This window comes from Giraffa tippelskirchi, chromosome 3, assembly GCF_054371585.1.
Source record: "Giraffa tippelskirchi isolate mGirTip1 chromosome 3, T2T-mGirTip1v1.2.pri, whole genome shotgun sequence".
NCBI classification, from domain to species: domain Eukaryota; kingdom Metazoa; phylum Chordata; class Mammalia; order Artiodactyla; family Giraffidae; genus Giraffa; species Giraffa tippelskirchi.
Genome location: NC_137277.1, coordinates 47,160,857 through 47,186,219, shown reverse-complemented (window position 1 = coordinate 47,186,219; position 25,363 = coordinate 47,160,857).

Genomic DNA, 25,363 nt, shown 5'->3' with positions numbered 1-25,363 from the left:
GGGGAGCCTCACCCCTCAGGTGACGGTATTAGGAGGCCGGACCTTCAGGTGAGTGGGGATGAAGGTGAGAACTGAGCCCACATGAATGGATTAAGCGCCTTTGTAAGAAGAGACCCCAGAGCAAGCTTCTTTGCTCTCTGCCACCTGAGGATACAAGGAGAAGACAGCCATCTGCAAACCAGGAGGAGAGCCCTCGCCAGATGCTGAATGTGCTGGGACCTTGACCTTGGATTCCCCAGCCTCCAGAACTGTGGGAAATAGATGTTTGTTGTTTCAGCCTCTCTATCTGTGGTCTTCTGTTACGGCAGCCCAGGCTGACTAGGACAATGGTTCAAGATCACAAAGCAGTAAATGGCAAAGCTGGGGTTCCAACTTCAGCCTGACTTCTGGCTGGAGGAGAGAGAGGGAGAAGGTGGAAAAGGGATGGGCATGGGAGGGCTTGCTGGGCCGGGCCCAGGAATGAGCTCACTTCAGGATGGAATTGAAACCTGTTCCCATCAGAAGAGGAGGTGAGGGAGGGACTTGCGGGGAGAAGGCCTGAGCAGGTTTGATTTGTGGCTGAAATCCCAGCTTCCACTCCGGGGACCTCTGAATCCCTCAGCCCAGCTGGGGTTTGCTCTGTGTATCTTTGGTGGTGCCCTCTCCCCATCCGGGTGTGAAATCTATTCCTCCCTGGAGCTTTCCTGCAGCCACACACCCCCCAGGCCACATTTCCTAGGCTCAGCAGAGTCTAGACACCTTCCCGTCCCTGCAGACGTCAGCCTGGGACATGGCTTGAGTCTGCCAATTCCTCTTTCTTCCCTGCATCTCTTGCCTTGCCTAAGAGGGCTAGGATCTGCTCAGCTACAGAATGTGGAACCCAGACAACAGGATCTAGCCCAACCCCCTCAATGTTTCAGATGAGGCACAGAGGTGCAGAGGAGAAAGTTTCCCAGGATCACTGGTTACGAGGGAGGTCATGGACAACGCCGGGCGCAGGAGTCCAGCCTGCTATTTGTGCTTTCCCTTGCACTGGGCAGTCTGCTCAGCGCCTCTGTGGAGAAGTGCACCCTCAGGTCTTGCCAGTTTTATTATTAGCCCTTATTTATTGAATACTCACCATCTGCCTGACGTCAAGCACTTAACATACATAATCACATTTAATCCTCATAATAGCCTCATGATTTATTTACTAGTCCTCCCATTTTCATTATTATTCTCATTTTTCAGATGAGAAACTGAGACTCAGAGAAGTGATATAACTTGCCCCAGGCACACAGCTGGGAAGTAGCACCACAAGGATTTGAACTCAAGACTCCTCTGCTCTGAGCCCTGCTCGGCTACATGTCCTCTTGAGTGGGTTCATCTCAGATGCTCAGACTCACGTCTGTGCTGCAACAAGAGAGAAGTCCTGTATTTCTCTGAGTGGCTGCGTACCCAAGGTACACCATCTTACCAATGCACTGTCAGTACATTCCCTTTGGTTTACAAAGTACTCTTACATTTGTCACTTTATCTCAGTGCCTACATAAACTCTAAAATCTGGCAGAATCACTACTTTCCCTATTTTACAGGTTAAGAAACTGGGTTTAATACCCCAGATTACATAATTTTTGGAACCTGGGTGGTGGTATTAATGCCATGATAACATATCACTCCCCACCTGGGCTCATGATAAATGCGGGCACCCTCAACAGCATTCAGCAGACACTAGCCAGGGTGTCTAGACACATCATGCTTGACCTTGCCAGTCCACAGGACTCTCACATCTGGATGAGGACAGGCCCAGGAAGACACATTCCAACACACCTCCAGGATTCTTCTATAGAAAAGGGGATGGTTGTGGAGTTTCCTTCCTCTATCCTGTCTGGGTTTGCAGCATCTGTTTGCTAGAAGATGTTTGTGGAGGGAGAGAAATATTGGTGAACATGGGGACTGGCCCAGCCTTTGTGACTATAATTTTGTGGCCTTGGGTTAGTCCCATAATTCCCCTAAACCTTAGCCTTCTCATCTATAAAAAATGGGATTAGTGTCTACCCTACTCTTAGGGTAAATTAATACAATAGAGATGAAAGGGTTTCAAGAAGAACAACGTGTTGTTTATTTATGCACTGATGATTTCAGGTATCAAAATGGCAGCTGGGGATTGTAGTATGGGAGGAAACATTTATTGAGCATCAATTGTGAACATTTTATATATATTATCTCATACGGCCCTCAACACGGCTCTTCAGAGAGGTATTATAGGATTTTCAGTTTCTGATTCTGGCTGAATAGCTCTTTACACATCAACCATCCTGAAGATAACAACTATGAACTATGAGCAACATATTAAAAAATAGTTATCAGAGGGAGAGTGACACACAGCAGGCAGATTTCAGAGCTGGGGAGTGGGGGAGGTTATTGACACTTGGAAGATGGGAAGGGCACCGGGCAAATTTCTTAGCTTTTACAAGTTTAGCCTGAGGACAAACCCTTGTCCTCCCAGGGCAGTTGGCTAAAACCTGGATGGAAAGCTGCAGTCATACTGGTTTGAAGAATAAGGGGATAGATTTCAAGGCACGTTCAAGGAAAACAAAGAAGAAAACTCAGGAAAGAGTGAACAAGAGAGGGGAACCCTAGATACAGGGCATAAACTCTGCCCAAATACCTGGTTGACCTTTGAACCAATGCCTGTGTAGGATAGATGCTCAGCAAAACCTAAAGAAGCTGAATGGAAATTTCAGCTGCAACCCACTGAAAGAGTGACAGGCTTGCAATGAGAGTTACCTACTTCATTAGAGAAACAAACAAACACTTTTCCAATAGTCTTTCATAGCAACACAGAGAACCCAAAGTTCCTACAACTTTATCATGCACCATATCCAGGATACAATCCCAAATTATTGACATAGAATAAAACAGGAAATATGATCCATAGGAGGCAACCCATGGAGCCTGGCCCTAAAGTGACCCAGAGTTTGAGATTAGCAGGCAACGATTTAGAGTAGCCCTTATAACTTGCTGGGGCTTCCCTTGTGGCTCAGCTGGTAAAGAATCCGCCTGCAATACGGGAGACCTGGGTTTGAGCCCTGGGTTAGGAAGATCCCATGGAGAAGGGAAAGGCTACCCACTCCAGTATTCTGACCTGGAGAATTCCATGGACTGTATAGTCCATAGGGTCACAAAGAGTTGAACACGAATGACTGAGTGACTTTCACTTCACTTCACTTCACTTTTATAACTTGCTGAAGGATGTAATGAAAATATGCTTACAATGAATGTGAAGATAGAATTAATCTAACCCCAAAACAAACAAACAAGCAAAACTACAAAAGAGAACCAAACATAAATGTAAGACCTGAAAAATACATCTGGGGAAAAAAAGTGTTATAATTACCGTTTATAAATAAAAGAAATTCAGAGAGAGTAATTTTCCTAAAGTTACACTGACAAGTGATAGATTTAGAATTTGAACCCCAAGTCTATTTGGCTCTAAGGACTTTATTTTTGCAACTCACTAGGAGGGATTTAGAGATTAGTAGGAGTCTGTGGGGAAATGGAAGTGCATGTGGACTTTCCTGAAGCTCTAGAGAGACCAAGGGACCTTGTTCTAAGGTTTTGCTGTGGTTCTTGGAGAGCAGCCAATGGGATTCTCTATCCATGGTGCTGAAATGTGCCCATTACCCAAAATTCTGCATCTACCAAACCTCTTTTGATTATTTGCGTGAATGAGTGGAAAGAGGAGTGAAGATAAGCCATAGCCATTCACGATCTGGAATCTATCCATTTTGTTTTTCAAGTCTAATACAATGCATCGCCCCATTCATTGCTGTCCATGGGTTTTGCTCGTGTTCTGTACTATCTTTTTACATATTTTGCATAATTTTTATCTCAGAGGTGTCAGTAGAGAGAGGGGATGGGTGTCTTCATGTATTCACATCACCTTCCTATAGATCTACTTCAAGTCAATTCTTATTTGGTGAGTTTAGTGAGGTACCTAATGCTCTGCAGAATGTCGTGGAAGGCAGAGAAAATGAGACCCAGAGCCTGCTCTTCAGGAGCACCCACTTGAAAACGAGCACAAAGAAGGAGCAGGAGAAGGCCAGCCATGTGGATTCACTTTTTGCTGTGTGTTCATGAAAAATCTACCTTGAAACATAAGAGGACTTTGAATGGCACTGTGAGTTGGGAGCAATCATAAAAAGCTTTCTAGAAGAGATGGGCTGTCACCCAGTCTATAAAGGCTAGGCTCAGGAGAGGAAAGCAAAAGATCATTCTAAGATGCAGTAGGTGCTTAATAGACATATATTAAATGAGGGAAATGTGTGCATAATCCTTTTGTTTCTGGCTATTTTTAAGCATCTGCTTTCAAAAATGATTATTTAAAATATTAACAAACAGCCTATTTTAACACTCTCTGTAATAGCTCCAAACTGGAAACTACCCAAATGCCCATCAACAGTGGAATGAATAAATAAATTAGGATATGTTCACACAATGGACTACCACATATCAATGAGAAGGGGCACTCTAGCATGACATGAAACATTATGGATGAATCAGATGAATCTCAGAAGCACAATGTGGTACAAAAGAAGGTAAGCACCCAAGAGGACCTATTCTAGGATTCCACTTATATAAAGGACAAAAAGAGGCAAAACTCATCTACGGCTTTTGAAGTTAGCGTGGTGGACCTGAATGGCAGTGAGTGGAAGAAGCACAGGGGGAGCTTCTCAGGGACTGGGAAAGTTCTGTTTCTTGATCTGGATATTGGTTACATGGATGGTTCAGCTTTTGAACAAGTTATTGGGCTGCACACTTATGAAAAATGCATTTTTCTGTGAGTATTTTGGATTTCAACCGAAAAGCCAACAAATAAAAACAAGGTAGGCTCCCCAACTCGACTTCCTAGAACCCCATGCTCTCTTGCCCTTTCTCGTTGATATCGGGTGGCATAACCTTCTGGGGGTGGTTTTCAAAGAATGGCAGGTGTTCCTCTAGGAGTCGCTTCTCCTAAGACCAGGGGAGAAAAGACAAAGCATCTTACCTCCCGTTTCAGTGATTGGGAAACTGAAGCTTGTAGATGGGAAGTAACTTGTCTTTTTGTCACATAGCGAGTCAAGGAAAGAAAGGAATTTGGTCTTTAGGGAACCTCCTTTCTGTGGCCTAAATAACAGATCCCTGCTCAGCTTGATCCACCTGAAGAGACAAAGGGTATCTCAGGGAGTTAGAGTGATGGTTGGGAATGGCTTGAGGTGTTCAGAGGGCTTTGGAGCCCCTGCCAGGTATGTATAAAGCAGCATCTGGAGGGCCCTGGGCCTGCTGCCTGCTTTTGTGAGATTTGAGACAGCCAGCTCCTCTCTCTAGAGCTGTGACCTCAACTGTAAAATTAGAGATTTAACTTGATGACAGCAAGGCTTAAGTGTCCTTCCAGTTCTAGCATTTCAAGATCTAGATCTGAACTGTGGTTGTCCAAGTCTGATTAGGCACAGTCTGTCTGTACCCTCAGGGACTATTCTGGGTCAAGATTAGAGAAGGGAGTCCTTAGGGCTTTTACAAACCATTCATTCATGGATAAAGAAGATGTGGTACATACATACGATGGAATATTACTCAGCCATAAAAAGGAACAGATCTGAATTGTCATGAGTTGGATAAACCTAGAGCCTGTTATACATAGTGAAGTAAGTCAGAAAGAGAAAAACAACTATCTTATATTAACACATACACACTTGGAATCTAGAAAAATAGTACAGATGAACCTATTCACAGGGAAGAAATAGAGATGCAGACATAGAGAACGGACTTGTGGACACAGTGGGGGAAGGAGAGGGTAGGATGAATTGAGAAAGCAGCATTGACAGATACACACTATCATGTGTAAAATAGACAACCAGTGGGAAGCTGTTATATAACCCAGGGAGTCCAGCCTGGTGCTCTGTGGTGACTCAGAGGGGTGGGATGGGAGGGGGGAGGGAGGGGAGATATATATATATATATATATATAATCATGACTGATTAGTATTGTTGTATGGCAGAAACCAACCCAACATAGTAAAGCAATTATCCTCCAGCTAAAAATTTTTTAAAAAAAATCTATTCATTCATTCAGCATTCATTCCTTTATTGAGCAGCTGCTCTTCTACACTAGGCACTGTGCTGGGGACACATAGATGAATGACCAGGTTCACTGTCCCTGTGGAGCTGACACTGGAGAAAGAGAGAGAGTAAATGGTTGCAAAAAGTGTGATGAGTGTTGCACATACAGGTAAGTATCAAAAGCTATTGACACACAGAAGAGTCGATTCCCGTTTTGGGGGTGAGGTGAGACCAGGGAAGGCTTCTAAGAGGAGCTGATATTTCAGCCAGACCTGGAAGAAGGAGTAGGTCAGACTGGAGAAGCTGGGATGGAGATCGCACCCTTGACAGAGAGTACAGCATGTCCGGAGGCAGAGAGTGAGGAAGACAAGGCATTTCTTTCTGTGTGGCTAGAACTGGGGAGGGGAAGAGAGAGGAGAGGTGAGGCCACAGGTTTAGATGCCAAGACAACCAGCTTGGGTGCAGGGGTGAGGATGCCTGCCCAGGAGGAGCCTGAGACTGCATGAGGCGGCAGGGGCCTGGGAGGGCCCCCTCCTCAACATATTCTTCCTTGTCTTTGTCCCACATTTGAATGAGACTCAGGTTTCTGCTGCACGAAGCCAGCCCCCTGAGGCTCTCTGGTCAATAAGCTCTTTAAGCAGCCAAAGAGAGGCAAGATCAATGCAGTTGTCATTGATTCCACCTCGGTGGCCGATTAGTATCAGGGACTTGGCCGGCCCGGGAGCCCCTCGCTAATGCATTGTAGAACTCAGATTAAACTGGGAGAGCCCAGCGGCCCTGAGGAGAGCTTCTGCCCACCCCATATGCTGGGGGTGGGGTCAAGGGAATAGAGGAGGAGGTCCTGATCCAACCTGCTGAGGACCCTGCCATCCGGATGAACCCCGTAGACAACCCCAGACAAACAGTTATGGTCATGTCATTTCCTTGCTTAAAATCTTCCAATGTGCCCCATCGCCTGTGGGGTCTGCAGACTCAGTCACAGGGCAAGTGTCTCCTCCGTGATCTGGACCCTCGTATTGTTGCCTCATTCAGCCTTAGCTCCTGTACTTTCCCCTCATGCTCTGAACTCTGTCTAGAAGGACTGCCTGCTGTTCTTCCAACTCATCATCCCCATGCAAGGGGTCGTTTGCCATTTCTTCTGGGAAATCCTCCCTGACCTTCCCCTTACCACCACCATCAAAATCTGACAGGCGCCCTTCCAAGTACTTGCCTGAGCAGAGCAAGGATGAGAACAATCTGTAACTGCTGATTTTATTGTCTCATCTGGCTGCACATTAGAGTCGCCCGGGTGCTTTAAAAAAGTACCGATTCAGATTCACTTGATCTGAAAGAGGTCTGGGCGCTGGTGTTTTTTTTTCCCCACTCCTTCTAGGGGATCCTAAGGTCCATCCATGGCTGAGAGTCACTGGACTAGAGTTTAAATTCCAGAAAAGCAAGGGCCACGTTGACCACTTTCACCCCTCCATTCCCAGCGCCCGGTGGGGGTCTGGCACAATGTGTTCACGGACTCTCCTGGCCCGGGGCACCCCCACCGCTGGGACATCCCTCTCTGCCCAGCCACCACCCCTTCCCTCTGTGGGGCAGCACGGAGAAGCAAGGGTTAGCTCTTGAAATTGAATAGGGTCACTTAGGAGGCTCTTTTGTAACATGTCACATCGCATTTAATTCTCAGTGTGTTTCTATGAGACAGGAAGATGAGAAATAAACGTCCCATATTTGCATAGGGGTGGGGACCCTGAAGCCCCAAAACTGTAAGTAAAACTGGTCAGACCTGGGTGCCACGGCTAGAAATAGACAAAGCCAAGATCCTACCCTGTTGCCAACTTGAATCTTTTTTTTTTCATGAGTCTTATTACCAGGGGCTCCGGGCTAAATCAGAGCCTTCTCTGTGGCCATTAGTCTTACAGCCATTGGCCCTGATCCTTGCCCTTTCTGCTCCCCTCCGGGGAACAGCCTTCCCAAAGAGGTTGGTGGTGTCCTTCCAAGAGCCGTCCACAGTGGAGGCAGCCCTGGTTCTCCCAACTTCATGGAGCAAGGCAGGGAGGCTGACATGATGGCCCAAGGGAGCTCCAGACTGGAAATCAGAGCTGGGCTCTAGGCCTGTCTGTGCCACCCACATTTCATGGACCTGGGCCTGTCCCTTGTTTTCCCAGAGTCATCCTGACAAAGTGAAGACTTCTCTGTCCTGAGACAGAAAGTGGGGACAAAAGCTTTTGAGACAAGGTCAAGGGTATCACACATAGTGAAGGGTTGTGTGACCCTAAAGGGCTGTGTGCAAGTGTCTTAAGATTTGTGGAAGAGGCTCCACCCAGGTGTGGGCCCCACCTCCTCCTGAGCTTGGCCTCTGACTTTGCCTTCCCGTCTTCTCCAATGTCATCAACTTTGCTCACCTTGTCAATGGAAGCCTGGACACAGCATGGGAGGTCTCACTGGCAGGCCCCATGGTATTTATTTAGACGTACGAGCTTATTTAGGCTTCCCAGGTGGTGTTGGTGGTTAACAGCCCCGTCTGCCAATGCAGGAGATGTAAGTGATGTGGGTTTGATCCCTGAGTCAGGAAGATCCCCTGGAGAAGGGCATGGCAACCCACTCCAGTATTCTGACTTGGGGAATCTCATAAACAGAGGAGCCTGGTGGGCTATAGTCCACAGGGTTGCAAAGAATCATACATGACTGAGGCAACTTGCATGCATGCATGCACGCACAAGCTTATTTAGAGAGAGATGGAGATGAACTGTTTGAACAAGGAGAGTGAGCTAAGGATCCTTCCGATCTCTGCTTCCCTGGGGACTTTGAAGCAAGGGACCAGGGCCTCTGTGGGACTGAGATGGTGGGAACCCAGCTCTCCTGCTGCTGTGGGAAGGAGAGGAACTCCTCAGGAGCACCCATCCACAGCTGGACAGGTGAGGTGGGAGAACAAAGTGAACTGGGCAGCCCGGGACCTTCAGGGACTCTTCCTTCAGAGCTGTTCTGGATGGGAGTGGAGGGATGGGAAGGGAAGATGAATGGGAGGTGGGAGAGGGGTCAGTGCCCTTGCCCTGGTCCTGTAGAGGGGTGACGGTGGTATCAAAATCCAGCCCATCTCAGGCCCAAGTCCGGACAAGATTCTCAGGGCCGAAGCCCTAAAGTGGAAGACAGACCAGGAGAGCAGGGCCTTGGGCTCCATTGCCCCTCACCCACCCCTTCAATCACATTAAATACCCCAGAGTCATGACCCCTTGAGTCCCTGCAGAGCAGACAACATTTAGCCTACAGTGCTGTAGGATAATTTGTTTTCAATTCACAATATTTTTCCCTTGTCCAGGACACCAAGGAAGTCAGGCTGCAACCTGCTTTAAGAAGAGGAAATTTTCTCGAAAATCTGGGCCTCAAGACTCTACCTGGACACCAGGAGGGCTCACGGATCCAGGTGTCTAAGAAGCTGGATAGTGCAGCTGATCTTAGAATTTATGTTTTCCTTTGATATTTTCTCCAACGCTTTGAAGCTCAGATACATAGAATTTGAATAATTATTCCATATAATCTTTGCCACACTCTCCTCACTAGTCCATGTTTGGAGCTATTTTTCATTCATTCACTCATTCTTTTGTGTTAAAAATAAGTACCTTTAAATCCACCACCCAGCATAAAAGCTAAGACCTTGACAATGATCTCTACGTAATTCTGTGGCTTCCTCCTGTCCATCCCATCTCCTGCCTTCCTCCACCCAAAGTAAGCATCACTGTGAATCCTCTATCTGCCATTGATTTGCTTTCTTTTTTAACGTACTTATTTTATTGTATCTAAATGTTTTCCAGCATCTTTGCTGATGCCTCCCCCTCCCTCTCCTTAGGGTACTTACAGAATACAGGAAATGAGATGTGAGTTGCTCCATTATTTTTAGTGGCAATAAAACTCTTACTGAAACCACCTTGGCGTCCAGTGTTCTCTGGGGGGAGGGGACAGATGGGAAGCGAAGGGGAGGGAAATTCCCCTTCCAGAGTGGCCACTATGTAAGGAAGGGGCGGAAAGATGTACTTTGCTGAGCAGAGTTCAGAAGGGTGGGCTTCCTGAGTAATCCCCCTCCTTCCAAGGCTTCAATTAACCCGTCTTTGTCAGAAGCTGAGAGCCTTGTAAGATTGGCATCTCCCCTGCACTCCGCAGTCCCAGGCTGTGGCTGCCCAACCCCAGCCAAGCGGCTCCCCAGAAGCCCTGGGTCTAGGTGGGCCCAGCTCATTCTCAATGATTCCAGCCAACATCTGCCCTCTGGAGGACACAGTGCAGGCGCTGACCCGGGAATGCTTCTGAGATTGATTATTGAGATGGGAGGGGGGCCCTGGTGTCTGGTTCTGGACTGGTCACAGTGTCGCCGCCACCCCAGGCCACCTCCCCGCCAACATGAGCCCTAGCCCATGCTCACACTGGACCAGGGCTCCTCCTGGACTCTTCTCTTGCTGCTCTTCAGGCCGAGAACCAATTTTATCCATGAGTGAGTCTGCGTAATCCTCTTTCGGTGGCCCTCCACGGCCTGGGGAGGCCCTGGTGGGGGCAGGGCAGGATGCTGCCCGGGCTGGGAGGGCCTGAGCCACTTCTGGGCTGCGGAGGGAGCCCGTGGACAGACAGGCATCAGCTGCCAGGACAGCCACCTCTCCTGCTGGAGCCCTCCGCCGGCTGACCCACCGGTGACCCTCATTTCCTCCAGGAGGAAAGGGAGGCATGAATGAGCCCAAGAGAGGTCACCTGGAGCCCACTAGCAGGACTGAAGTCCCATCACATTTTTGCCCTAAGTAGATTTGGGGTGGAGTCCTGGTAGGGAGACCTTCCATGCACTTCCTTCTCCTGTTTTTGTTTTTGTTTTTTAACATTTATTCAATTTACTTATTTGGCCGAGTCGGTTCTTAGTTTAGAAAGAAGTTAGAGAGCTTAACTTAGAGAGAAGTTAATGGGCTTCTCTATAGTTGCAGTTCATTGGCTTAGTTGCCCCACAGCATGTGGGATCTTAGTTCCCTGCCCAGGGATTGAACCCACATCCCTTGCATTGCAAGGCAGATTCTTAATTCTTGAACCACCAGGGAAATCCCTCCTTCTCCTCCTTAAGGCTGAAGGTTAAGTGAGGAGAATAACCCTGCCTGAGCTGAACTAGAGATACAGCAGAAGGCCTGGGAAAGCTGAAGACTCCCCGAGCCAAAAGGATCTCTAGAAAGAGCCCCCACCCTAGACTCATGGATGGGAAAACTAAGGGCCACCACGGGAAGTCACTCAGTTAGGGTTTCTCAAAATCAATCTGGCAGAATAACGCTGGCCCATCACTCCTGTCCCTGACACTGGACCCCTTATACGTGCTTTCTCTGCAGAGGGTGTGCTCCTCCCAGGAGGCTGTTATCCGGACCACCTAATATCCCACTGGCTAAGCACAAGGGCTGGCATCAATGGTCTGGGGTTCAGGGCCTGCCTCTGTGACCTCAAGCACATGACACAGCTGCTCCAAGCCTGTTTCTTTATCTGGAAAAAAAAAAAAAAAAACACATTGTGTTAATCATCATGTTTATCTTCAAGGCTTGTTGTGAAGTTGGAATGAGATGCTGCAAACATCCAACACAGTGCCTAGAGCATAGTAAACACTCAAGGAATCCTAGTAGTTGTGTGTGATTGTCATGGACCCAGTGGGCTCCTATTCATCCTTCACAACCCTGCCCAGACGTCCCCTCCCCCATGAAGCCCTCCAAGGTGGCTCCACACATAGACTTGACAATTGATCCCTCACCCCTCTAGCTTCATCCTGGGCAAACATCACTTTCTCCTATGGCTGGTTTACACATAGACTGTCTATGCAGGGATGTGAGTTCCCAAGGGGAAGAGGTGTGTCTCACCCTCCCATGGTCCCCCTGTCAGCTGCAGTGGGGCCAGGGTTGAGCAGATGGCTTCTTAGTGATGGGCATGGGATGGTGCTGTTTTGACTTGTTGGTACCCAACCTTGCAAGCCAATTCCTCTCCTATCCTTATTTATGTCCCCTCTTTGATGCTATTCAGGTCTGCATTTGGTGGCTTTCACTGCCCTCTCCTGACTGCAGAGGGCAGGACAGTGCCTTGGGAGGGGGTGAGGGTGGCACTGGGGCAGAGAGGCAGGGGCTGAGTGAGTTTTGCTTCTCACTAGACTGCCTTTGGGCTTCCCAGGTGGCTCAGTGGTAAAGAAACTGCCTGCCAATGCAAGAGAGGTGGGTTTGACTCCTGGGTCAGAAAGATCCCCAGAGGAGGAAATGGCAACCTGCTCCAGTATTCTTGCCTGGCAAATCTCATGGACAGAGGAATCTTGTGAGCTACAGTCCATGGGGTCACAGAGAGTCGAACATGACTGAGCACACATGCATGCACACAGCCTTTACATATCCTTCTGCATCTTGGCCTTTGACCCCTCTGAGCCCACAGGGAAACCCACAGAAGATGTGTGCCAAGTGGACCGATCTCCAGAAGGGCCATCATCACGTGGCAAGCCAGCCCTGCACGGTGCACAGGGGATGGACCTCAAAGTGAGTGACAGCCCAGTTCACCCTGGAGCTCACCTACCCAGCAGAAGCCCTGAGGGTGAGCCCTCAGCCACGTAGTTTTACACACACAGGTACCAGGCTCACCCACTTGCTCATAGCTATCTCGTGCCTTCTTCGGGGAGTGTGACAGATTGAATGAAGATGGTTCCAGCTAAGAGAGTCCTATAATTATCAACTGCGGATTATTTTAATTAAAAAGCTTTGCATCCTCAGCTCTTAATTTCTAAAATGATTATAAATGTTATTATTAAAGAAAAATCCTTGAAGTGAGATCCATAAATCTCAGCCTGGCTGAGATGACAGGGTGAGCTGGTACAGCAGAGGAGGCCCTGCGCAGGGCTGAATCCGCAGGGGAAGCAAAAGAGGAAGAGAGAGGGGAGGTGAAACAGGCTGGAAGAAAGGGAATGGAGGAGGGAGGAACCCCCCTCTGTGTCCCCTCCCTCTTGCTTCACCTCTGGATCGTTAAGCACTTAGGACTGAGCCAACAGACCAGATCTGGGTTTGAAACTTGAGTCTGCTCTTTGCGGTGTGACTTTGGGCAAGTCAGTGACCTCTCTGAGCTTCAAGCTTCTCCTCTAATGAAGTTTTCATCTTTCAGGTTTCTCACATAAAGAATGGAAATGATTGCCATCTGGTGGGGCTATTTTGAGGTATGTTGATAACGTGTGGAAAGCACTTGTCACAAAGGAGCAGTTTTCATAGCTCCATTCCCTGCTGGTCCTAGGCTCATGACAGGTGGACACCTCATACTCCAGGAGGGGACCTCAGGGGGTGTGATTAATACCAGCCTGAGCCTAGGACCAAGGGAAGACCCTTCAGCTTTCCCTGGTTGCCCATCTCGGGAAGGGAGGGCAGAAGGGATAGAAGAGCCCATCTTTTTCACTGGACAAACAAGGAAATGGATTGGGGGCCCAGAGAGGGAAATGTCTAGCCCAAGGTCACTCAGCAAACTCCTGGCAGGTCGTTTTACTCATTTTAGCAGATGGCTAAACCCTGTCTTTCTTATTTATTTTAAGCCTGTCTTTCTAATGGCTGAGAACAGATCATCTGAACCAGGAGGTGATGTTGATATTGACATTGGCGAGGTAGCTGGGGGAAGGGGTTGGCAGCCGTGAGACGAAGAGGTCAAGTGATCGCCTGGGGTCGGGACAGCTGGCTGCCATGTGCACCCTCGGGCCCATCCCTTCTCTCCCTGGACCTTAGTTCTCTCCTCAGTAAAGTGGGAATGATAATCACCGCCCCGCTGACCTCCCAGGCTGGTGGTGAGAATCAGATGAGATGATGGATCGGAAAGTGCTTTGTAAGCGGGAAAGCGTGACGCAAATGTAGTAGATTATTAACATTAATATTAATGAACTTGCTCACAGTTGGCCACTGGCCACAGATGATGGAACGTGGGGAACCAGGGGAGGACTAACTTTTCCAAGCTTTCTGTTGGGCTAGCTGAGGGGTCAGGGAGGGAGTGTCTCTGTGGTCATTTCCCAGATCCCTATAGACAGAAGTATTTTGGAGAAAAAAAACCCTCCAGCTTTTCAGCCACGGGAGCTGGTAGTGTGCAGGCAGCACTGGGAATGGTGCAGGAGGGACCTCTCTTTCCTGGCTAGCACAGTGATGGAGATTGCTAGCTTTGTGGCTCAAGGCTGATTTCTTCTTGGGACCTGAGGACTGAGCCCCCTCTGTGAACTCCACTGAAGGCAGAAGGGCTCCTTTCCCTATTCAGTCCCCCACTCATCCTCAGAAGACTAACCTATTCCCCCTTGGGAAAACTGCCAGGTCAAAGAGATGAGGATGGAGTCAGGCTCCTGCATCCTTTTTCTAGCACATTCCTCCACCTCTCCTCCACCCACACTCACAGGTGGGGGGCCTTGTCTCTGGGAATGCACCTGTGGGTAGTGTTGATTTGTGTCCTGGGCTAGTCCTCCATTCATTCATTCATTCACTCACTCACATGTTCTGTAAAGCTTCCTCAAATGTCTGAGATGTGCCAGGCACTGGGATGCAGAGGTGAATGAGACCCTGCCTTGTCACTAAGGCTCAAAGGTTTCTGTGGGTGACAGATGACAGAAGTGCAAACAGGCCCTTCTGCCACTCACCATGGTTTGGAGCTATGGGAATGTCTTGGAGCCCGAGGTGAGGGGAGATTTTCAGAAAACATTTCCTGGAGGAAGCTGTTCTGAGCAGAGGCTCAGGGTGGGGAACATGTGATGTTCATACCCACCCATTACTTAACCCAAATGGAACATTCCAGATTCTCGACTTACAGAAGAAGGAGGTACAGATCCACAGGCTTCAGGAGCTCTGCTTCCAAATAAATCCCCAACTGGCCACAGTTCCCAAGGATGAAGAGCCTTCCACGCCTTCTGCCCGCAGGGGCAGGAGAGTCAGAGTCTAAAGATTGGATCTGAACCGCAGCTCTGCCTCAAACAGACCATGCCCTCTGGTCGCTGTGCTTGAAAGATGTGGCCAAGTTGTGAGTACCTGAGATCGTGGTTGTGAATAGCGCCCTGTCAATGGAGAGCCAAGTTGTCATTCCCTATCATTTCATTATTCAGCTGGAAGTGTTCTGATATGCCCAGTAGGATGGAGGCTTGGAGAGCACAGCTCATCTTGCACTTCAATATTGTCAATTACTTTGCACCAACTATAGGGCTTAAGAATGTGAAGATTTATAAGGATTCTGTGTGCTTTGTTTGTGTGCATGAGTGTGTGTGTGACAGAAACAGAAAGAAGTGGGGAGGATGTGTGAGTGCTGGCTCACAAAACCCTTACATTGAGGGTCCCACATGCACACTTGTTGGCTGGGGTCCGTTTATGCACATCCCCTTCTGTCCCCTAGTGCGACCACACCCTTGACAATTTCACGCCATGCATCCCATGAGTGCCCTGGAGCAGCCTTGGCTCCCACTCACTCACTACGCCCCCAGGAATCTCTCTCATTGGCTTAGTCAGATCTCACTTCCTGGTCCACGAACCAACTTAACTGTGGATTTGGAGGATTAGGTGCCAGTGCTAATTCCTCTATCATAAAGAGATGATGTTGAGCCCTGGGATGAGGGGTCCAAATCCTGCAGGGTTTGGGGAGAGAATATTCTGGCTGGTAGGATTCTGGAGGGAGAAATCATTTTAGGATGATGGACCTTCCAGGTGGAAAGGACAGCAGGAGCAAAAACAAAGAGACTGGCTAGGGGTAGGCTGAGTCTTAGGGATGACAGTGGAAAGGGGAGGATGGAGCCTGGCATGATAGCTATGGTCAGGCATACATACCGGGTGCTGTGCTGGTTGTTCCATTAGGCTAGGGCATTGTGAGTGCAGCTGGCTTTGACCACCAGGTGGAGCAATTGGTGATGGGCAATGAGGCTGGGCGTGGAGCAGAGGAAACAAACATCCACGCATGGGCTTCTGGGAAAGCAATGTGCAGCTGCGCGCTTGGTGGGCCTGGGGGAGGCCAGTGGCAGGGAGGCCTGGAGGGAGGTGGCTGGGACAGCTCAGGAGAAGGACAGTGGGGAGGTTGGCCATGGGGGTCAGAATGGAGAGAGAAAGAAAGGATGATGGCACGACAGCCTGAATGTTTGGCTTGTCACTGAGTCACAGGGAAGATACTTCTAGGGAGCCAGAGAGGAAGGGCAGCTTGGAGGGGTGGGAAGAATGGCAGGCTTGGTGATGGGACACCTGAGCCTACCCCATCCCTCCCCGTTGTCTACAGAGATCAGACGCACCACTTGAGAAGCGCCTGCTGTGTGCTGTGCATGGGGGCCTGTGGCTATAGCATCCCATTTCACAGATGAAACAATGAAGGCTATGGATGTGTGTGACTGGCTGGCATTGCAGGATGAGGGTCTGACAGCACAACAAATGCTGGTCTCACCCCTCCCTTCCTCGAGCCTGAGCTAGCACTGACAACCCTCCCCTGCCTACCAGTTACATGCCCACCTGGGCAGTTGCAGCCCACAGCCTGGGCCGGCCTGAGGCATTTCTCTGAGCTCAGGAGGATAGTAAGAGCTCCTTTCTGGCTTCCCACCCTCAAAGAGGCCAGCCCTCTATTTTCAGCGGCTTACTTGGCAGGCCCTTTGATTTGCAAGAGAAGCAGGCGGCAGGGCTGTCCCTGGCCACCAGCAGATTTAGAGATCTGGCTTCGGGTGGAAAAAAAAGCTTCTTCTTCCTCTCTCTTTCTTTCCCTTTTCTCCTTCCCCGCCTCCTCTTCTGACTTATTTTTTTGAAGATTATTTTTAACAAGGGATTTGAAACTTCCGATGCAGCAAAGCTCTGGGACAACGGGAGATGGAAGGTTGACGCTGATTGGCTGGAGAGATGAGTGGCCCGGAAGCAGGACTGGCTCACAGTCGTGTCCCTTAGCATTGACTGAGCACCCAAGTGCACACATCAGGCTGGGTGCTTGACACCCATCCAGTCCTCCCCACACTTCTAGGAGGGAGATTTAATTCATTTTCCAGCTGAAAGAACATTTCACTCCAGGTCACGCTGCGGGTAAGGGGTGGAGTCTAGCCGTACCAACTCCCGGGGCTGGGATGCTGAAGATTACTGGGACCCCTCGTGGACCTCATCCCCCATGAGATTTGAAAGCACAGGGGCTCAGATCTTTCTTTGCTTTCTCTGCCCCCAAACAGATTCCTAGACATTTAGAAGTGAGCTTGGCAAGAGTCCATCTTTCTGGTCGACCAAGAGGACTTACTGAAGCAGGCTCCTTCCTTCCTTGGCTGTCCCCATCCTGGGTAACTTGGTACTATAATGGCATAAGGACATTAGCCCAGCTCTGTGTTCAGCCCCTCTTTGTAACTAGGAGAAGAAAACCCTAGCCTGGGAACCCCCAGGGTCCTCGCTCTGCCCACTCTGTGACTATGGGCAGACTTTCCAAGGAGGTGACCGCCATCCTCCTGTCCCTGCTGCAGGAGAAGCATGAGGTGGGAAGGGACAGCACGGGATGGTGGTGGGAACCTGGCTTTAGAGGCTCACTAACCCTGATAACATTTGGCAGCAGCCTCCCATCACACCTAAGAGAAAATTCAGAACTTCCTACAGAGCCAATGACGTCCTGCCTGGTCCATGCTATCCATCAGCTATACCCTCTCTTTGCACAGGTCCCAGCTACACCAGCCCCAGACACCCAGTCCTTCCCTCCTCAGGGCCCTTGCATATAGTGTCCCCTCTTCCTTCACTTCTGGATGGTTCCTCTTTGCAACATGGGCTGCAGGGAGACCTGTCTATCTGCCACCATCCCTGTCATTTCCTCAGTAGTACTTGTGGCTGATTCTGACTCTGCCACAAGGCCAAGCATCAACCCCAGTTTGTATATCTTTGCATTCCAAGGGCTCCCCTGGAGCCTGCTGCAGCTTATACCCACCATGCATGCGTGCTAAGTCACTTCAGTTGTTTCCGACTCTTTGCGACCCCACAGACTGTAGCTCACCAGGCTCCTCTGTCCGTGGGATTCTCCAGGCAAGAATACTGGAGTGGGTTGCCATGACCTCCTCCAGGGGATCTTCCCAGCTCAGGGATCTAACCCACATCTCTTACCATCTCCTGCATTGGCAGGTGGGTTCTTTACACCTAGCACTACCTGGGAAGCCCTTGTCCATGGGTGCATGCATGCGTGCTAAGTTGCTTCAGTCGTGTCTGACTCTGTGCCACCCCATAGACTGCAGCCCACCAGGCTCCTCTGTCCCTGGGATTCTCCAGGCAAGAATACTGGAGTGGGTTGCCATTTCCTTCTCCATGGGTACCTACTAACAAATCATTGACTTTAACCTGGCTGTTGCCTCCATTTCTTTTTTTGCAAAATGAGTATAATAACATCTACCCCATAAGGTTGCTGCAAGGGCAAGACCAAGTAAAGGGCTGGGCATGAAGTACCAGGAAATACAATCTTCTACTCATATATTTAAAAGCAGAGACATTACTTTGCCAACGAAAGTCCGTCTAGTCAAGGCTATGGTTTTTCCAGCGGTCATGTATGGATGTGAGAGTTGGACAGTGAAGAAAGCTGAGCGCCGCAGAATTGATGCTTTTGAACTGTGGTGTTGGAGAAGACTCTTGAGAGTCCCTTGGACTGCAAGGAGATCCAATCAATCCATCCTAAAGGAGATCAATCCTGGGAGTTCATTGGAAGGACTGATGTTGAAGCTGAAACTCCAGTATTTTGGCCACCTCATGCGAAGCGTTGACTCATTGGAAAAGACTCTGATGCTGGGTAGGATTGGGGGCAGGAGGAGAAGGGGACGACAGAGGATGAGATGGTTGGATGGCATCACTAACTCGATGGACATGGGTTTGGGTAGAGTCCGGGAGTTGGTGATGGACAGAGAGGCCTGGTGTGCTGCAATTCATGGGGTTGCAAAGAGTCAGACACGACTGAGCGACTGAACTGAACTGAACTGACTCATATAAAATTCATTCTCAAGTAGAGCCTGTTCAGTGTGGCTGGCACACACGCACATCTTGGAATCTTGCAAAGAGGAAACCGAGATTCATTCATAGAGGCAGCTCAAGACTGGCTCGTAGGCAGGCCGGCCACCTAGGTGCCTGGGGCTCCTTCCTGCCCTGTCCATGCTTCCTGCTGACTATGTGGATGATCATGTGGCCTCCTCCTTTTTAAAAATATTTATTTGGCCGTGTTGGGTCTTAGTTGTTCCACGCAGGATTTTTGTTGCAGCACATGGACTCATCAGTCGAGGTATACGGTCAGGTGCCTGTCTGGGAGTGAAATGTCTTAGTTGTCCTGCAGCATGTGGGATCCTAGCTCCCTGACCAGGGATCAAACCCACGTGCCCTGCATTGGGAGGTGGATTCTTAACCACTGGACCACCAGGGAAGTCCCCATGTGCCTCCTCTTGCCTCATCATGTCTAATATGACTGATGGGATACAGGATGCAAGACCTTGGAGAGAATGAGTGGGGCGTGGACGTGCTTCTCACGAGGGACCAAGAGCTGTCCCTCTACCCGCTTCCCTGCCCCCATAACAGGCTAGTCAAGCCCTTGGTCTGCCTTCCAGCTTGCTCATCCCATGTCCTTCAGCGGACTTCCCTCCCTAATGAAGGACATTTGCATGAGCAAAGCATCTCCAGCGACTGCCTCCTTGCCACCTGCTCCTGTGGCTCTCTCCCCACCTGAAGCCATAAATACATATGCAAAGGCCAGTATGTTAATTTGCGTTTAAGCACGGAGCCGGATGCCATCGAGAAAGGGGATTAGGCGGTGGCCATGGGTGGGAGGCAACAGATGGCCTGATTGCTTTTACCTGTTGCTAATTTGTTGGGCACTGATTCCTCGTCTGGGCTTAATTGTGCCCAGACCTCTCCAGACAGCAGGATGCCGGGCACTGGATGGCCCTCAGGTGCTCACGTGTGGCAATGGGTCAGGCGCCTGCCTGGGAGTGAAATGTCTGGAAATGGACAGCTCTGCCTTGTTCTCTCCTGATTGGACTCTGATCCCTCTCCCTGGCCAGGCACTCAGGACCCTCGGGGCACACGCTGCAGAGAGGAGGAGGCTGAGAGGGGGCAGTGGGCCTGACCCTTCTGTTAATCAGCTGTGTGACCTTGGGTGAGTCGCTTAGCATCTCTGGGCCCCATCTGCCTGACGGGGAAATGAGCCTAGTCACACCTGCCCTATCTACTTGGCAGGGTTGCTGTGAGCGTGCGCTGAGATAATGGATCCGGGAAGCTCTTTGACATGTGGAAGCCTCTCTAATAGGGAGGCATTATTTGCCAGCGGAGCGGTTAAGAGCTTGGATTCTGGAGTCAGTGAGGCCGGGACTGAATTCTTTAAAAATTGTTTTATTTATTTATGGCTGCGCTGGGTCTTCACTGCTGTGCACGGTCTTTCTCTAGCTAATGGCAGATGGGGGCTGCTCTCCATTGCGGTGCACAGGCTTCACAATGCGGTGGCTTCAGTAGTTGTGGCTCCCGGGCTCTAGAGCACAGGCTCAATAATTGTGGCCCACAGGCTCAGCTGCCCCGTGGCATGTGGGATCTTCCCGGACCAGGGATCAAACCCGTGTCCCCTGAATTGGCTGGCGGCTTCTTGACCACTGGACCACCAGGGAAGCCCCAGGACTGAATTCTGACTTCCACTTATAACTGTGAGGCCTTGGGCAAGAAAACCTAAGCTTCTGGAGCCCCAGTGTCCCCACCTGTGCTCTGGGTGAGACTAGCCCCTACTTCAGGGCTGCTGGGAGGAGCAAAGAAGTTAATGCACCTGTTGGTCCAGGTCTGTGTTCCAGAACGCAGCCCCGGTGAGCCATTTTTAGCTTGCTACTGCTCTCCCTTCAAGCCTTGCCTGAGCTTCACCTATTCTGTGAAGCCCACTGTAATCTGTGTTCCCTTGTTGTTTTTGTTCAGTCACTAAGTCGTGTCCGACTCTTTAGGACTCCATGGACTGCAGCACGCAGGCTTCCCTGTCCTTCACTCCCAGAGCTTGTTCAAACTCATGTCCATCAAGTCCGTGATGCCATCCAACCATCTCATCCTCTGTCGTCCCCTTCTCCTGCCCTCAATCTTTCCCAGCATCAGGGTCTTTTCCAATGAGTTGGCTCTTCGCATCAGGTGGCCAAAGTATTGAAGCTTCAGTATTAGTCCTTCCAATGAATATTCAGAGTTGATTTCCTTTAGGATTGACAGGTTTGATCTGTGTCCCCTACCGCTGTCAATTGTCTCCTCCTGGTGGAATTTGTTGGGGGTTTATTACTTCCCCAGCAGCTGCAATCTGGTGGGAGGGCAATCTAGGACTTGCGAGCCTGTCCCCAAAAGGACAGCACATGAATAAGTGTGGCCTGAATTCTGAACAGATAGCTGGGAAGAGAAGAGAAGTGAAAAGCAAAGGAGAAAAGGAAAGATATTCTCATCTGAATGCAGAGTTCCAGAGAATAGCAAGGAGAGATAAGAAAGCCTTCCTCAGCGATCAGTGCAAAGAAATAGAGGAAAACAACAGATTGGGAAAGACTAGAGATCTCTTCAAGAAAATTAGAGATACCAAAGGAACATTTCATGCAAAGATAGGCTCGATAAAGGACAGAAATGGTATGGACCTAACAGAAGCAGAAGATATTAAGAAGAGGTGGCAAGAATACACAGAAGAACTGTACAAAAAAAATCTTCACGACCCAGATAATCATGATGGTGTGATCACTCACCTAGAGCCAGACATCCTGGAATGTGAAGTCAAGTGGGCCTTAGAAAGCATCACTACAAACAAAGCTAGTGGAGGTGATGGAATTCCAGTTGAGCTATTTCAAATCCTCAAAGGTGATGCTGTGAAAGTGCTGCACTCGATATGCCAGCAAATTTGGAAAACTCAGCAGTGGCCCCAGGACTGGAAAAGGTCAGTTTTCTTTCCAATCCCAAAGAAAGGCAATGCCAAAGAATGCTCAAACTACCGCACAATTGCACTCATCTCACACGCTAGTAAAGTAATGCTCAAAATTCTCCAAGCCAGGCTTCAGCAATACGTGAACCGTGAACTTCCAGATGTTGAAGCTGGTTTTAGAAAAGGCAGAGGAACCAGAGATCAAATTGCCAATATCCGCTGGATCATCGAAAAAGCAAGAGAGTTCCAGAAAAACATCTATTTCTGCTTTATTGACTATGCCAAAGCCTTTGACTGTGTGGATCACCATAAACTGTGGACAATTCTGAAAGTGATGGGAATACCAGACCATCTGACCTGTCTCTTGAGAAACCTGTATGCAGGTCAGGAAGCAACAGTTAGAACTGGACATGGAACAACAGACTGGTTCCAAATAGGAAAGGGAGTATGTCAAGGCTGTATATTGTCACCCTGCTTATTTAACTTATATGCAGAGTACATCATGAGAAACGCTGGGCTGGAAGAAACACAAGCTAGAATCAAGATTGCTGGGAGAAATATCAATAACCTCAGATATGCGGATGACACCACCCTTATGGCAGAAAGTGAAGAAGAACTAAAGAGCTTCTTGATGAAGGTGAAAGAGGAGAGTGAAAAAGTTGGCTTAAAGCTCAATGTTCAGAAAACTAAGATCATGGCATCTGGTCCCATCACTCCATGGGAAATAGATGGGGAAACAGTGCAAACAGTGTCAGACTTTACTTTTTTGGGCTCCAGAATCACTGCTGATGGTGACTGCAGCCATGAAATTAAAAGATGCTTACTCCTTGGAAGGAAGGTTATGGCCAACCTAGATAGCATGTTTAAAAGCAGAGACATTACTTTGCCAACAAAAGTCCGTCTAGTCAAGGCTATGGTTTTTCCAGTGGTCATGTATGGATGTGAGAGTTGGACGGTGAAGAAAGCTGAGCGCCGCAGAATTGATGCTTTTGAACTGTGGTGTTGGAGAAGACTCTTGAGAGTCCCTTGGACTGCAAGGAGATCCAATCAATCCATCCTAAAAGAGATCAATCCTGGGTGTCCATTGGAAGGTCTGATGTTGAAGCTGAAGCTCCAATACTTTGGCCACCTCATGCGAAGCGTTGACTCATTGGAAAAGACCCTAATGCTGGGTAGGATTGGGGGCGGGAGGAGAAGGGGACGACAGAGGATGACATGGTTGGATGGCATCACCGACTCAATGAACATGGGTTTGGGTAGACTCCTGGAGTTGGTGATGGACAGAGAGGCCTGGCGTGCTGCAATTCATGGGATCGCAGAGAGTCGGACATGACTGAGTGACTGAACTGAACTGAACTGAATTCTGAAAGCATCTTCTGGAGTAGAAAAGAGATACCAAGCCTCAGAAAACAGAGGGAAGCTCATGTACCCGCAGGGCAGGGCCCACAACAGAGGGGCATAGCTGGCCTCCTTTCATGCCTGGCCCTCCCAGTGGTCCTGGGGCCCATCTGCACCCAAACCTGACTCCCCAGCCTTCCTGCCAATCCTTTGAGCCTCAGATATATTTCCAGAAAACTTCCTTTCTCTTCTGTGAGCTTATCTTTCAAGAACCTGACTGCTACACCCTTAGGCCTTATACATATTTCAATGACAGCATGGAGGAACTTTCTTTGGAATGTTTTCTATATTTGACTCCATGATTTGTTTGTTTTTGGGTCTTGGGCAAAGCTGATGGCCTCTCTGAGCGTCAGTTTCTTCTTCTGTATAACCCATGTTCATCGAGTTGGTGATGCCATCCAACCATGTCATCCTCTGTCGTCCCCTTCTCCTCCCGCCCCCAATCCTACCCAGCATTAGGGTCTTTTCCAATGAGTCAACCCTTCGCATGAGGTGGCCAAAGTATTGGAGCTTCAGCTTCAACATCAGAAGAAGAAACTGATGGGTGAAGGGTGGAGGGGAGGGCTCCCTGGATTATTTGGAGGATGAAAGTGTCCTGCTGGCCTCAAGCATGTTGCTGGCACTCAGCGATGATATAACTGGTTGGTGGTGCTCTATCAGTGGAGGATGAATGGCGTCGCTCTCATTTGAGATCATGGAGAAAACAAGGCCTGTCGGGAAAGCATCCCTTTGAGAAGCTTGCTTAAGGGCTTATTGATGGAGAAGTCATCTTATCTCTCCTTGGCCTTTGAGTCTCAGGGAAATGCACAGTTATTAAAAGAGGGCATGGAAGGTGGCAGAACGCTCTCTTGGGTCAAGTGGGAGTGGGGGCGGGGGTAGGAGGAGCCAGGGCCATGGTAGGGGGCTGGGGGGTGGCAGGTGCTGTGGTGGAGCAGGCTGGGTCCCTTGCTGCTCCTGTGGGAGAGGGGAGAGGAGGAAGCTTAAGGAGAAGGAGGGAGTGGGGGTGGGAGGAGGTGGTGAGAAAACCTCTGACTTCCCTTTCCATCCATCCTGATTTCCATTGCATCTCACCCTCTCCTCTTATTTATTTTTTGATATGCTAATTATCATGCTAAGTGGTTTTTATTAAAAAGTTTTATTTCTTTTACTTCTGTCTGTGCTGGGTCTTCATCGCTATGTGTGGGCTTTCTCTAGTTGCACCGAGTGGGGGCTACTTGAACCCTTGTCTCCTGCATCGGCAGGTGGATTCTGAACCACTGGACCATCAGGGAAGTCCTCTCCTCTTAAATTTGATTCTGCATCTAAATAACACCCTCCCTAAATCATGCCCCTGCCCCTTCCCCCATGGTGCCTCATCTGTGTTTAACTTGGAGAGGACACATCAAATGGTCCAGGAGTTTCTCACCTTGAACTGAAGTCTTGGAGAAGGCTCTTCTGCGTGTATCTCTCTGGCAGTTTCCCCTCTCCCAGGTGGGGGCAACACAGGGTGCCTGCAACAAGGGCACGTGGAGTTTGAATGGGGATTTTCTCAGGTACCCGCTGGAGGCTTGGGGCAGTTTGCAAACCCCTGTGCTCCTCTCTCTATGCAGCGTGCTCGATGGTCAGAGCTGACGCTCTCTGCTGTGCAGGAGTTCCTCTTTACAAGGTGCCCAGCATGGCACCCAGCCGCGTGACACCAGGGCTGCTACACATCTTCCAGCCTGACACATGTTCACACATTTGGTTTGGGGATCTCACTGCGTTGTGAGAACATCTCAGTGTCAGAGGCAGGGATGTGAAACCAGTTCAATGCTACAGGCCTGGTTACATCAGCCAGTTGGACCCAGGGATGGGTTTTTTGGGGGATATTATTGAATCTGTCCCACATTCACCTAAATTCTGCTCTTGACCGTTATCACATCTCTCTTCTCCAAGTCTGTTCTGCCGGACACCCTCCCTTAGAGTTAAGAAAACAGGGAGAGAGGGGGAGGAGTCCCTGCTCTGGGCCAGACCCTCTGTGTACTGTATTCCTATAATCCTCACCACAGTCCTTTGAGGCTGGTCGTCTTGTCTTTGTTGAGGGTGA